At 39.1% G+C, this 12,344-nt stretch overlaps 1 long non-coding RNA gene across 1 annotated transcript in view; it reads right to left on the bottom strand.

Annotated features, from left to right (window-relative positions):
• Positions 1-10,448: 10,448 nt before the first annotated feature.
• The window catches only part of LOC117661957 (uncharacterized), a 37,927-nt gene continuing 36,031 nt past the window's right edge, over positions 10,449-12,344 (bottom strand). Inside the window, exons 3-4 of the long non-coding RNA XR_004590183.3 lie at positions 12,089-12,311; positions 10,449-10,503 (exon numbers count right to left, since the gene is read on the bottom strand). This is a non-coding gene — a long non-coding RNA (uncharacterized LOC117661957). The remainder of the gene's footprint in view (positions 10,504-12,088; positions 12,312-12,344) is intronic.

Here is a 12,344-nt window from a genome sequence, read left to right as displayed (position 1 = left end):
GACTGACTTCAAGGGTGGGGAATTCCCTCAGGATTGATTTCAGTAGCTGTTGGTAAGAAAGGTCTCAAAGGTCCAAACTCCTGACCCAAACCAAAATCAGGATGCCACTCACCACCTTACCTGTGGGATCCCTCATCCTCAGGTCTCTCTCTACTCCTATGTAACATCCACACAGAGTTACTGAGTAAGATCATTCATTGACATATGATTAAGTATCATCTGCAGCAGTGGTGAAATTCAAAATGTTTTACTATTGGTTCTGTGGGCATGGCTTGGTGGGCGTGGTGTGGCTTGGTGGGCATGGCTTAGTAGGTGTGGCAGGGGAAGGATACTGCAAAATCTCCATTTCTACCCCACTCCAGGGGAAGGATACTGCAAAACCTCCATTCCCACCCCACTCTGGGGCCAGCCAGAGGTGTTATTTGCCGATTCTCTGAACTGCTCAAAATTTCCGCTACCGTTCTCCAGAACCTGTCAGAACCTGCTGGATTTCACCTCTGATCTGCAGTGGTGGGTTGCCCCCGGTTCAGACTGATTCTATAAAGCCAGTAGTAAAACCGGTGGGAGGCTCCGCCTACTGAACCCGGCGTCATGAGGAAGCTTCTGTGCATGTGCAGAAGAGCGCGCACGTGGCCCTGTTGTGAACAGGTAGTAAAGGTAAGTAGAATCCACCCTGATCATCTGTATTACCTTGCTGTCATCTAGTGCAGTGACCCCCAAACTTTTGGACCCCCAACCTTTTGGAGGGGGGATGGTTTTGCATACTGCCTGCATCCCATGGATGGGGCTTTGCTTGTTTGTGTGGCCCAGTTGCTGACATGCCGCACACCAGTGCCAGTCCACGGACTGGGAGTTAGGGAGCCCTGATCTATGGTCATGATGATTTTTTTCTTGCCATCATTTGGTAGTCCTAAGCAAGTTATTGAATGAGTAACCTGTATGTCAGATAATTTGCTCTGTTCTCCCTAAGCTGCTACATTTAGAAATGATGTATGGACTCTTGTTCCACAAAATCTTGAAGATAGATTTTACTGCTAGACCAATCATGTCTTGAACATGTAATGGAAGATCAACATCCTGCTCTTCATCTCTGGAGCAAAATGACTTGGACTTAGAGGTCATAGTTCAGTCTTCACACACTGCCTAAGTCCATTCACCCATCATAGAAGTATGGAATCATAGAATTTAGATGGGGCCATTTAGATAATCAAGTTCAACCATCCATTCACTGCAGAAGTCCAAATGGCTCTTCCTGTTTCTGGCTGACTACATCCAATGAACGGTCCCCTCTCAATATAAAGTTTCCCACCATCGAACAGTGTTACTCCCAAGGTCTTCAACTAAAGAAAGGTTATTCCTCCCAGTCCAGTCACTTTTAAAAGCCAGTTTGATAGCTTTAGTGACTGAAGAGAACAAAAATACTTTAAAATGTATAAAAATACTTTGAAATTAGCATGGTACTTAGATGATCCAATTTGGATCTACCTCTGGTGCTTGTTTGTAGGAAAGAAGCTATCACTTATAAATAAACTCAAATTTTAAGAGATAACTAATAAAGTTAGTAGATTTTTAGTTGGCTCTAAATCAATAAAGTTAAAAAGAAAATACAATTATCTTTTCTTTCCTCTTGACCAGTGACATTTAAATGCCATCTAGAAGTAGATTTTTCACTGTTGCAGGGGGCTAGGGAAAGAGAGTATCAATTTATCATAAGATCTGACAGCTTTTCATATAATGTGATTTGTTACAAATGGACTTCGGGTACAAGATGCCAAGAGGCCAGGAAAATATAAGTTTGCTTTGCTTCAACTGAACAGTTAACACAAGGTTCACAAGCAGAATCAGAATACAGAAAGGAGCAGTTTTTATTTTTTAATTGTATCACCTTACCTTTGTTTGACATCTGTTCCACAAATTCCAGCTGTTTTCTTCCCCTTCATTAATCCTTACTTATCTTTCTTCTTTCAACTTGTGAATCTCCAGAAGGCTGTTTACAAAACTAATTTGCCACTAATTACAACATAGGGTTGTTTCTTGTTTTTTTGCTGAGTTTAAAAGATGAAGCTGAGAAAAACCGGCACTGAAAGAGCAAAACAGTCAACAATATTAATACAGATCAATGCAATTTTTACACGAATCCATCGAGTTAGGTCAGAATTAGCTGAAAACCAACACTGTACTCCCATAATGACATCAAACCATTTATTTGAAACCAAGAAAAGATATTTTCTTTTGTATTGAGGCAACAAAATTGATAGGTGATTTATTTTCCTACTGTTAAAAACTCTATTTCACCTCTCAACCTAGAAATTCAGCACCATGATAAGGGAATCTGCTGCTAATTGCAGTGATGAAAAATGATGGAAATCTATTATAAAATCGGGAGTGTTAAGTCTGGCCTTTCATAGTAACAGCTTGACACTGGATGCCTGTATATAAATCACAAGATTTCGGTTGTGACTTTTGAGATATAAATTTAATCCTTTCTCCCCAATACTTATGCTAGTATTTAATTATTAATACTAATAATTAAAAGTATTATTTAAAAGTAAATGATACTTTTCCATTTACTTCATCCATGCTAGAAATTTCAGGAAAGTACATGGTGTTATTTCATCATCACAACCTACAAGAGGTTTTTCAGATAGAAATAAAGTCCTCGATTCACAACAATTCGGGAAGGCCTGGACTCCGATTGGGTAGATCCAGGGGAGGAGACGGGGGCAGGTCTTGAGAGTGTTATCTGAGAAGAGTTTGACTCTGTGGCTCCTGAGGACGTGGACAGGATTCTGGGCAAGCTTAACACTGCCACATGTTTATTGGACCCATGTCCCTCCTGGTTGGTACTGGCCTCCCGGGAGGTTACACGAGGCTGGCTCCAGGGGATTATAAATGCTTCTCTGAGTGAGGGTGTCTTTCCCGCCGCCTTGAAAGAGGCGGTTGTGAAGCCCCTCCTCAAGAAGGCTTCCCTGGACCCGGCTATATTATCAAATTATCGTCCAGTCTCCAATCTTCGCTTTGTTGCAAAGGTTGTTGAGAGTGTGGTGGCGCGACAACTACCCCGATACCTGGATGAAGTTGTCTATCTGGATCCGTTCCAGTCGGGCTTCAGGTCACGATACAGCACAGAAACGGCATTGGTCGCATTGGTGGATGATCTCTGGAGGGCTCGGGACAGAGGTTGCTCCTCTATCCTGGTCCTATTAGATCTCTCAGCGGCTTTTGATACCATCGACCATGGTATCTTACTGCACCGGCTGGAGGGGTTAGGAATAGGGGGCACCGTGCTTCGGTGGTTCTCCTCCTTCCTCTCTGACCGTTCACAGTTTGTGTTGGCAGGGGGGCAGAGGTCGACCTCGAGGCACCTTACTTGTGGGGTGCCGCAAGGGTCAGTCCTCTCACCCCTTCTGTTCAACATTTATGTAAAACCGCTAGGTGAGATCATCCGTGGTTTTGGGGTGAGTATTCATCAGTATGCTGATGACACACAGCTATACATCTCCACCCCAGACCACCCCAATGATGCCCTTGCTGTGATGTCCCGTTGCCTGGAGGCCGTGCGGATCTGGATGGGGAGAAACAAGCTCAGACTCAACCCCTCCAAGACTGAGTGGCTGTGGCTTCCGGCGTCCCGGTATAGTCAGCTGGTACCATCACTGACAATAGGGGATGAGATCTTGCTCCCCACAGAGAGGGCCCGCAACTTGGGTGTCCTCCTGGAATCTCGGTTATCTTTAGAAGATCATTTGACGGCTGTGGCCAGGGGTGCCTTTTATCAGGTTCGCCTGATCCGCCAGTTGCGTCCCTTTCTGGATCGGGACGCCTTGCGCACGGTCACTCATGCCCTAGTTACCTCCCGTATGGACTACTGTAATGCTCTCTACATGGGGCTCCCCTTGAAAAGCACCCGGAGGCTCCAACTGGTCCAGAACGTAGCCGCGCGGGTGATTATGGGTGCAGCTCGTTACGCCCATGTAACACCTCTCCTACGCGAGCTGCACTGGCTCCCGGTGGTCTTCCGGGTGCAATTCAAGGTGTTAGTTATCACCTTTAAAGCACTCCATGGCTTAGGACCTGGGTACCTACGAGACCGTCTTTTGCCACCAATAGCCTCCCACCGACCAGTTCGTTCTCACAGGGAGGGACTACTCAGGGTACCGTCAGTCAAATTATGTCGACTGGCGACTCCCAGGGGGAGGGCCTTCTCTGTGAAGGCTCCAACCCTTTGGAATGAACTGCCCCAGGAGATACGGAATATCCCTTATCTCCGTGCTTTCCGCCGTGCCCTCAAGACCCTGATGTTCCAACAGGCAGGGCTAAACATACAAACATGCGAATGATTTTTTAAATGTTATCTAATTCTGGGTTTTATTTAATTGACCAAACTAAGTAACAATTTTAATTAGCAATTTTATGATGTTTGTGTGTCTATATTTTTCTTGACTGTACACCGCCTTGAGTCCTACGGGAGAAAGGCGGTATAGAAATATAATATAATAAATAATAAACAATTCATTTAATGACCGTTCAAAGTTACAACAGCACTGTAAAAAAGTGACTTATGACCGTTTTTCAGTTATGACCGTTGCAGCCTCTCTATGATCATGTGATAAAAATTTAGATGGTTGGCAATTGGTTCATACTTAAGACTGTGTCCCACAGTCATGTGATCAATTTTTGCAACTTTCTGACAAGCAAAGTCAATGGGGAAGCCAGATTTTCTTTACAACCATGTTACTAGCTTAACAACTGCAGTGATTCACTTAAAAACTGTGGCAAGAAAGGTTGTAAAATGGGGCAAAACTCACTTAACACTTAAGAACAGAAATTTTGGGCTCCATTGTGGTCATAAGTCAAGGACTACCTGTATTTTTTTGGTAGCAATTACCCTCCATTCCTCCCTTCCTGGGGAGCACCAGCAACTCCAATTTTAGCATTTTTGATACAAGAAGAAACAATTAGATAACAATGTATGCTTTGATTCATTATCAGAAGGGAAGCATTAATTTCACCATGGTGATTTCTGCATGTTTTCAGACATTTAAGGTTGGGAGATGCAAAGATGAAGATCAGTTTCAATGTGAAGCATTGGGAGATGCAGCTGATCAGTTTAAGAAATGCCTGAATCTCTAAAATGCAGTTTCACAATGTAATTCTCTGTTTGTCTTCATGGAAATAAATATGTGCATATTCCTTAATCTATATCATTTTCCTCTTGCCTTGTGGAATATGCCAACAGACTAAAAAAATGACTGAGCAGAATGAATACATAAATATCAACACTTTAAAAGCTCATATTATGCATCTAAAACATTTTTAGAACATCTTTCATTGAGACAAGGTGTTACATCTCAGGCAATTGATCAAGATTTTTTTTAAAAAAACATGCCAAAGTCAAATTAGGAGGAATTTGATTATAACACCAAAGGCATTCAGACTAAATTTGGAGTTTATTTTGTAACCCTTAGGAAAAAAAAAAGAATACACTTTTTTTTTGCTCTGTTATCTGTCTGAAATTCTATAAAAATCCCATTTTTTACTTATATAAGCCCTCCGGAGTCATCATGAATTGGAAGGCCAAATCTTCTTAATAAATAAATAATAAATAAGATTCTTTTATCTGATCTTAATTCAAAGACAGCTGGGTTGTTTCTTGGTATCACAGGACTATGTTCATAGCTGATCCTAGAGAAAGACCCATTTAGTAGACAGAAAGCAGTTATGGTTCAGGAGAGCCCAAAGAGTTTTTACTGATCTTTTAACTTTAGCAGTTCACAAGCTTCAAGTATGAGGAATTCAGAAGCAAAAATATGAAAACAATCTGGAGTAGTCCAAAGGTCTCGGGCTAAAGAGAGTTGCATAGATTAGTTCAGGAAGCAATCAGAAGATCCACATGCAGGACAAGATGCTAGAAGGAGCAGAAGACCATAGAAACATGGGTGTGGAGCAGGAGAATCATTTTGGTCAAAAGGAGAAGGTATGAAAATTGGTCTTATATAGGCATGACTTAATTAAAGGAATTGCTGCCTTCCTTGAGGATTCATGCTCACCACTTCTGGCCTCCTTAACTCCTAGTGTACTCTTGCGTTTGACATCCAATTGGAATCTTCCTCCTCATTATCTGAGTCATCATATAGTTCATTATATCTGGGATGTCCTTCATCACCTTTTGGCTTTCCAGGTTGACAGTCCATGAATTCTGCTTCTTCAGCATCTGAATCTGGTTAGAAGATGCTATAATACCCACGTACCCTCTGAAACACCTTTGAAGCTACAGTGCTGTAGGGCTTATTCTGTGCTTTTCATCTATATTTCAGAGAACTGAGATTGTGAGGCAAGTGCGAGTGACATGTAGGCAAGAATTTGAAGCAGTAGTAATACTTTTGTCCATGGAAGATTGTTTTTTTCTAAAGTTTTATCCTGATAGGTATATTCTGTCTTACTACCATAGTTTTGCAATGAAGAAATATCAGGTGCACAAACAGAAATCAGTAAATATCTAGAGATCAAAAGTCAGGAAGGGACCAAATGCAAACAGAAGCCAAATGAAAATCAGGATAATAAATGAAGAAAACAATTTGAGATTCTGAGTGCAGGGATAGTCAGAATGTCAAAAACAAGAACATTGAGTCCCTGAAATGCAACTATGTCTTTGAGAGCTATGTACACTGATTCATTAAAAACCTTTCAAATTCCACATCTTATTTGCTTTTGATTTTGAGTAAATATCACATTTCAGTATCTAGACTTTTGAGATGCTGATGACTAATTTTGGAAAAGAAAGAGAGAAGCTTCAAATGCCATTTGCATATAGAAATCATCATTAAAAGAATGACATCAAAACTTTCCACTGGTCAAGCATGTACCTTCCCCTTTTCACATTTAGCCATCAGTTATTATTTTGGTAACTTTTGCACTTGCATTGGTTTTTTTCACCGAACACGCTTCCCTTTAATATTGGAAGGAAACAAGCTATGGAAGGAAACTCTATGGCTGACCTGTCATTAGAGTTATCATTACAGCTAGATGGTGTGGCCTGAATATTTAATGCCTTATTATTCTATTTCATGTTGCTTATGAATCATTCTAAAACATTTGGAAAAACAAAAAAGAGCATGCATGGGTCAGACAGATCATTTTTAATTTAATTGCTCTTGTTACAGCTGACTAGTCTCGGAGGAAGGAATGTTCTTTATCATTCTACTGTTGAGAAAGAAAATGTGTATAATTGAGTTCTGCCATTACCTTGTTTGGGGCGGCTCTAGTAATTAATTTGTCTTTGGAAACATTAATTGCCTTAAGGCAACAGTCATACATTTAGATTCTTTACAATCCTTGGCATCCTGTTCATGCCAAATAACATTAATATATTTCTACTCCTACTATGTCAAGATATTGTTGGGATGAGTTATGGCTGATGAGAATCCATCATTCTACCTTCTAACTGGAGGAGAAGGAAAAAAATAGAAAAAGCATCAGTGGCAGCCACAAGGTTTTCCCAAAATATAAATAAAATTACATTCTTATTTGAACTTGCAAGCACTATTTCAATGTATAATACCTATCTTACTCTTTCAATCTATACACCTATATCAGTTGATATTGTGCATGGAAATATAACTATTGTCTTGAGCCTCCAAATGAAGATTGAAGACAGGTAACTTTTGAATTTACTTTAATTAGGTGAATATTGGTTATCATACAGTATTTGGCTGGCATGCTGCCATCATGTGAACATTTTCCAAAATACAAGTCCCAATCTTAGTATGATACTTGATATTGGCACCACCTTAACTTTTTTGAGTCCCCTTTTTTGGATACCCCTGGTCTCTTCTCTTTTTATTCTTGCCCAAATAATGTCTAAGGAGGGGTTTACTTCCCTCTCCCTTTTATATAGTGTGGAAGAGATCATCAGAGCTGGTTTTGAAGCTCATCCAAGAACATGTCCTTCTCTTCTCCTGCTCTTCATCTTATTCGGAATCGTCTGTCAGTCAGAATTCTTCTTCACTGTTGCTTTAATTTGTTCTTTCTGGGCTCTTTTGAATGTCACAGCCTCTTCCTTGGTCACAGCCCGCACTCCTTCCCTCACCTACCATCTTTTCTCTCATTTCTTCAGTGTTTTGGAAGGCCTGGAAAAGAGATTGAAAAGTTCCAGGAAGGAATAGAAGCTGTGACTGAGAAAGAGGGTGTGACATTCAAAAGAACCCAGAATGAGCAAATTGAAGCAACGGTGAAGAAGAATTCTGTTAGACAGTTCTGAATATTTTCAGGGTTTTTTTTTTTTTTTTTTGCTGTTTCAATTTTTTTTTCATGTCACCTTTGACTATATTCTCCACAGAGTTACAACAGGACAGTAGTTAATGGTAGCAAATAACCATAGTAGCAAAATGTTAGTAACGATGACAATCCTGAAATAGAATTATTATTATTTCTTCTGTTCAGTTACGTCCTATTCTAGGAGATTGCCAGGACAAGTCCCTCTGGTTTTCTTGGCACGGTTTTTCAGAAACAGTTACCTTAAAAAGCTAATTAGCCCCATCTTTCACCCTAGTGATAATTAGGTACATGCACAACTACGCATCTGTCTATGCAAGAAAGCCACAGGTCTGCTTTTAGATATTTCAAAGTAGCTGGTCTTTCTCTTCTCTTACTTTCAGCTTTTGCATTAACTTGCACTGACTTTCTAAGATAAGACATGTTAGAAGAGGGGAAAAATAAATGTTTTTGTAATTATCCATTCATGATTTTGGTAAAGATAAGAAAGCATCTTGGGATGGGTAGGTAAACTTTTAGACAAATGAATTATTATTTATTTATTTTATTTATTTATTTTATTCAATTTGTATACCGCCCTTCTCCTAGTGGACTCAGGGCGGTGCACAGCCAGAACTAAAACACATACCAATACAAAATTTAAAATTATTAAAAGAATTACATACTTTGGCCCTAATTTAAAACAATTCTAATTAAAACCCATTGACAAATTAAAAGCTAAAAAACTAAAAAAAAAAAAAAGGGGGGGTTCACACCAGCCCTGCTTGGTGGAAAATTATAGTTTTCAGGGCACGGCGAAAGACCCGGAGATCCGATATCCTTTGTATCTCCGGGGGCAAATCGTTCCAGAGGGCAGGAGCTGCCACAGAGAAGGTCCTTCTCTAGGCATTAAGCTATTGAGCTTAATGCTGATTTATTTAAACATTTGTGTTAAAAATGCCCAACTAACATCAAAGAATATATGAGACAGAGAAACAACACATAGGTTTTGAATGATATGAGTTATATCACTTTGGCTTCTGATGCTTTGCTTGGCTGCAATTTTGGCAGCATCTTAAATTTTAATTTTCTAAGTCAGGGATAAGTGCAATGACTGGTTTTTGTCTTGTTTTAAACCATGCTTTAGTTATCCATTAGAAGTAGTTCTATGTTGCTTCCCATAATGAAGCAATTTATAAACTCTAAACATGAAAATAAAGAACGTAAAAAAATCAAGTTCAACTGCAAATAAAAACTAGAATAAAACTCAACCAAAATCTTAATGGTTGTGGAAATGCACATGGGCATCCATAGAAGACTATGCAAAAGAGGCAGATGACCAGCTTGCTTCATGACATCAGTGTGAAAATGATGTAAAGGAAGTATTTAATTTATATAATTTATATGGCAATGCAATGATACATGCAATGTAAGTTTTATGAAATTGTGCCTTCTACTGAATATACATGACAGAACAAATATAAACAGAAAAATTTAAAGATACCCTAAAATGCATCAGCCTTTGATATAGATAGTAGGCAGTGAAGTTCATTCCATGGGGCAGATATCTCGATGAACAAGGCTTGCTTCCACGTTTCACCAACAAGCCACCTAGTAGTTGTGTCACAGATAACAAGGCTACTGAAAATAGTGGGTGTTTTAGATTATTGAACCCCTGATTTTAGATAGCTTGATCTTGAACTATCTGAAACTTTTAAGTAGGAGGCCAACATTCGGAAGGTGTTTCCATAATTGACTTTTGAACCACATATTTCCATTGCATCTGAAAACAAAACTGAGGTAGAGGAAATATTGACTTGGGGACAATCCCAGACTGAAATGGTGGCATCTTAAGGAAAACATCCTGCCTGAAACCTCATCGCAAATGTTGAGCTAAATGAAACAATGATCCAATTCAACAGAAGACCGTTCATTAGACTGATTATTGTCCTTGACTTTATTTACTTATTCATTACATCTCTAGACCACACAACAACCACAATTTCCTGGGTTGTGCAAATCCATTCAAATATGTCATTAAAAAGAAAATTGTTAAATTCAATATTGTAACATTATGGGAACAACAATAACAGTGAGATGATTGTAATAAAACAGTAAAAGTAAACTTAAAGATTTCCTTTGCCCAGTTGATTCCAATTTAGGGAGCGGTGTTCATCTTTGTTTCTTAGAAGAGGAAGCCAGCATTGTCTGAAGACATTTCTGTGGTCATGGGGCCAGCGTGTCTATATGCTGAGATGCACAGAATGCCGTTACCTTCCCACCAAAATGGTACCTATTTATATACTTGCATTTGCATACTTTCAAATTGTGAGGTGGGCAGGAGCTGGAGCAAGTAACAGGAACTCAATCATTGCATAGCACTCCCATCTCAAACCTTTCTATCTGATAAGCTCAGTGTCTTTAACCACTGAGCCATCATGCCCCCTGATTACAACAATACTAACAGCAACAAATTAGTAGCAAAACCATAAAAATTTACTCCATCTTGGAAAGGAAAGAAATAACAATTTTCAGTTGGTGCCAGAAATATCCAAATGTGTGGCTAGACAAACTCCTCTGGGGAACCCATTCTTGATCAAAATACTTCATCTTCTGATTGCTCATCTAGTCTCATTTGGTGGAGATATCTGAAGAAGATGCTCTGATGCAGGTAATAGAATCCAGGTAAGTGAAAGTTGCAGGATATCCTCATAGGGATAATCTAGTTCAAAGCTATTTTCAAGTTTTGAAGCTAAAATTACCAAGCTGACTCTGCCAATGTAGACTGGAAAACACTGGCATAATTTAACTGGGTGTATCTGGAAATCCAAGTTATGTAGAAACTCAGAATTAGCAGGGATTAATGAAGCCATCCTAGAGTGCTATTCTAAGCCATTCTAGAAGAGATTAGAAGCTATTAGAAGCTTTCAGGGAGAATTTGCTAGATACTGTGAAAGCAGATAAGGTGAACCAACAAAAAGCTGAAAACATGGGGAATAAGATGCTTAAACTGTACAGGAATTGCTGTTTTTATGTGAGCCCTAAGAAAGACAACAGTTTATGATAGCCATGCTGGATTGAGGGTGTTCTTTCTCCAAAATAAAAATTACTGTTCGGTTATTACTGTATGCAACAGAGTACAGGATACAAGAAGATCACATTTGATGGCTGGAGCTATTTTAATAATAACTTGGCTTGCAAGTTATAAAGCTTGCTTGCATGTTTTGTCTTCTGTTCACTAAGTACACCCTATGACCACAATATTCCATAAGAAACTTTAGCTTTCTTCTGTTGGTATGTTCTTATTTTGGGATTAGTAAAAACTTTCAGAATAGCCAGCAATCTAACTTTCCAATTTGAATACATTTTTCTGAATTGTTAAGCAAACTACAAGGAGGAGGAGGAAAGAAGCAAGTCATTTTTTCATGATTTAAAAAATTGAAAGGACCTGTGCTTATTTGTCTTATCCTATTTTCTGTACTGCAGCCATATTTTCTGTAGGTGATCCTTTCTAGTACATATAAGAACAATATTAAATAGAGTAACCTCTCTTGGACCCAAGCTAAATCGATATGTCAGTAGCATGAGAGTTTGCTATGATGTAAACTTAGATTAATATTATAAGCAACAGATCTCTCCAAAATCTTCAGAATACTAGCACCTACTAATCAGTGTTAACTTCTTTTTTTTTGCTGCAGAATTGTTCTGTCTCCCAGCAATTGCTATTCAGTTTCTGTTACTGGAATATTATGGCACGTTTCTTCAAAAGATTCAGCTGGCAATATTTGCATTTAATCATTGTGATCATGGCTACTATAAGTTAGCAAGAGTTTACCGTCAAATTTTATTTGTGTTTCCACAAGCTGCTGCATCTGCTGTTATTTTCATTTGAAGAAAAAGGAATAAATATAATACTGAACTTATTAATATGAAGATGACATAGCAATGATGATGTATCTTGGTAGTATGGTAGTATGCTGGCAAGTAGACCAAGTAGTGTTCCTTTTTTTCTCCCTAGTGGAAACTCTTCCTTGAGATCAAACTATGGCTTCCCGTTCCTATTTTTTGTAGAAATAGAAAAAAGCACAAGA

The sequence above is a fragment of the Pantherophis guttatus genome, chromosome 2 (genome assembly GCF_059756535.1).
Source record: "Pantherophis guttatus breed Tessera chromosome 2, ASM5975653v1, whole genome shotgun sequence".
Classification (NCBI taxonomy): Eukaryota; Metazoa; Chordata; class Lepidosauria; order Squamata; family Colubridae; genus Pantherophis; species Pantherophis guttatus.
This window is presented reverse-complemented; position numbering and strand designations above follow the sequence as displayed.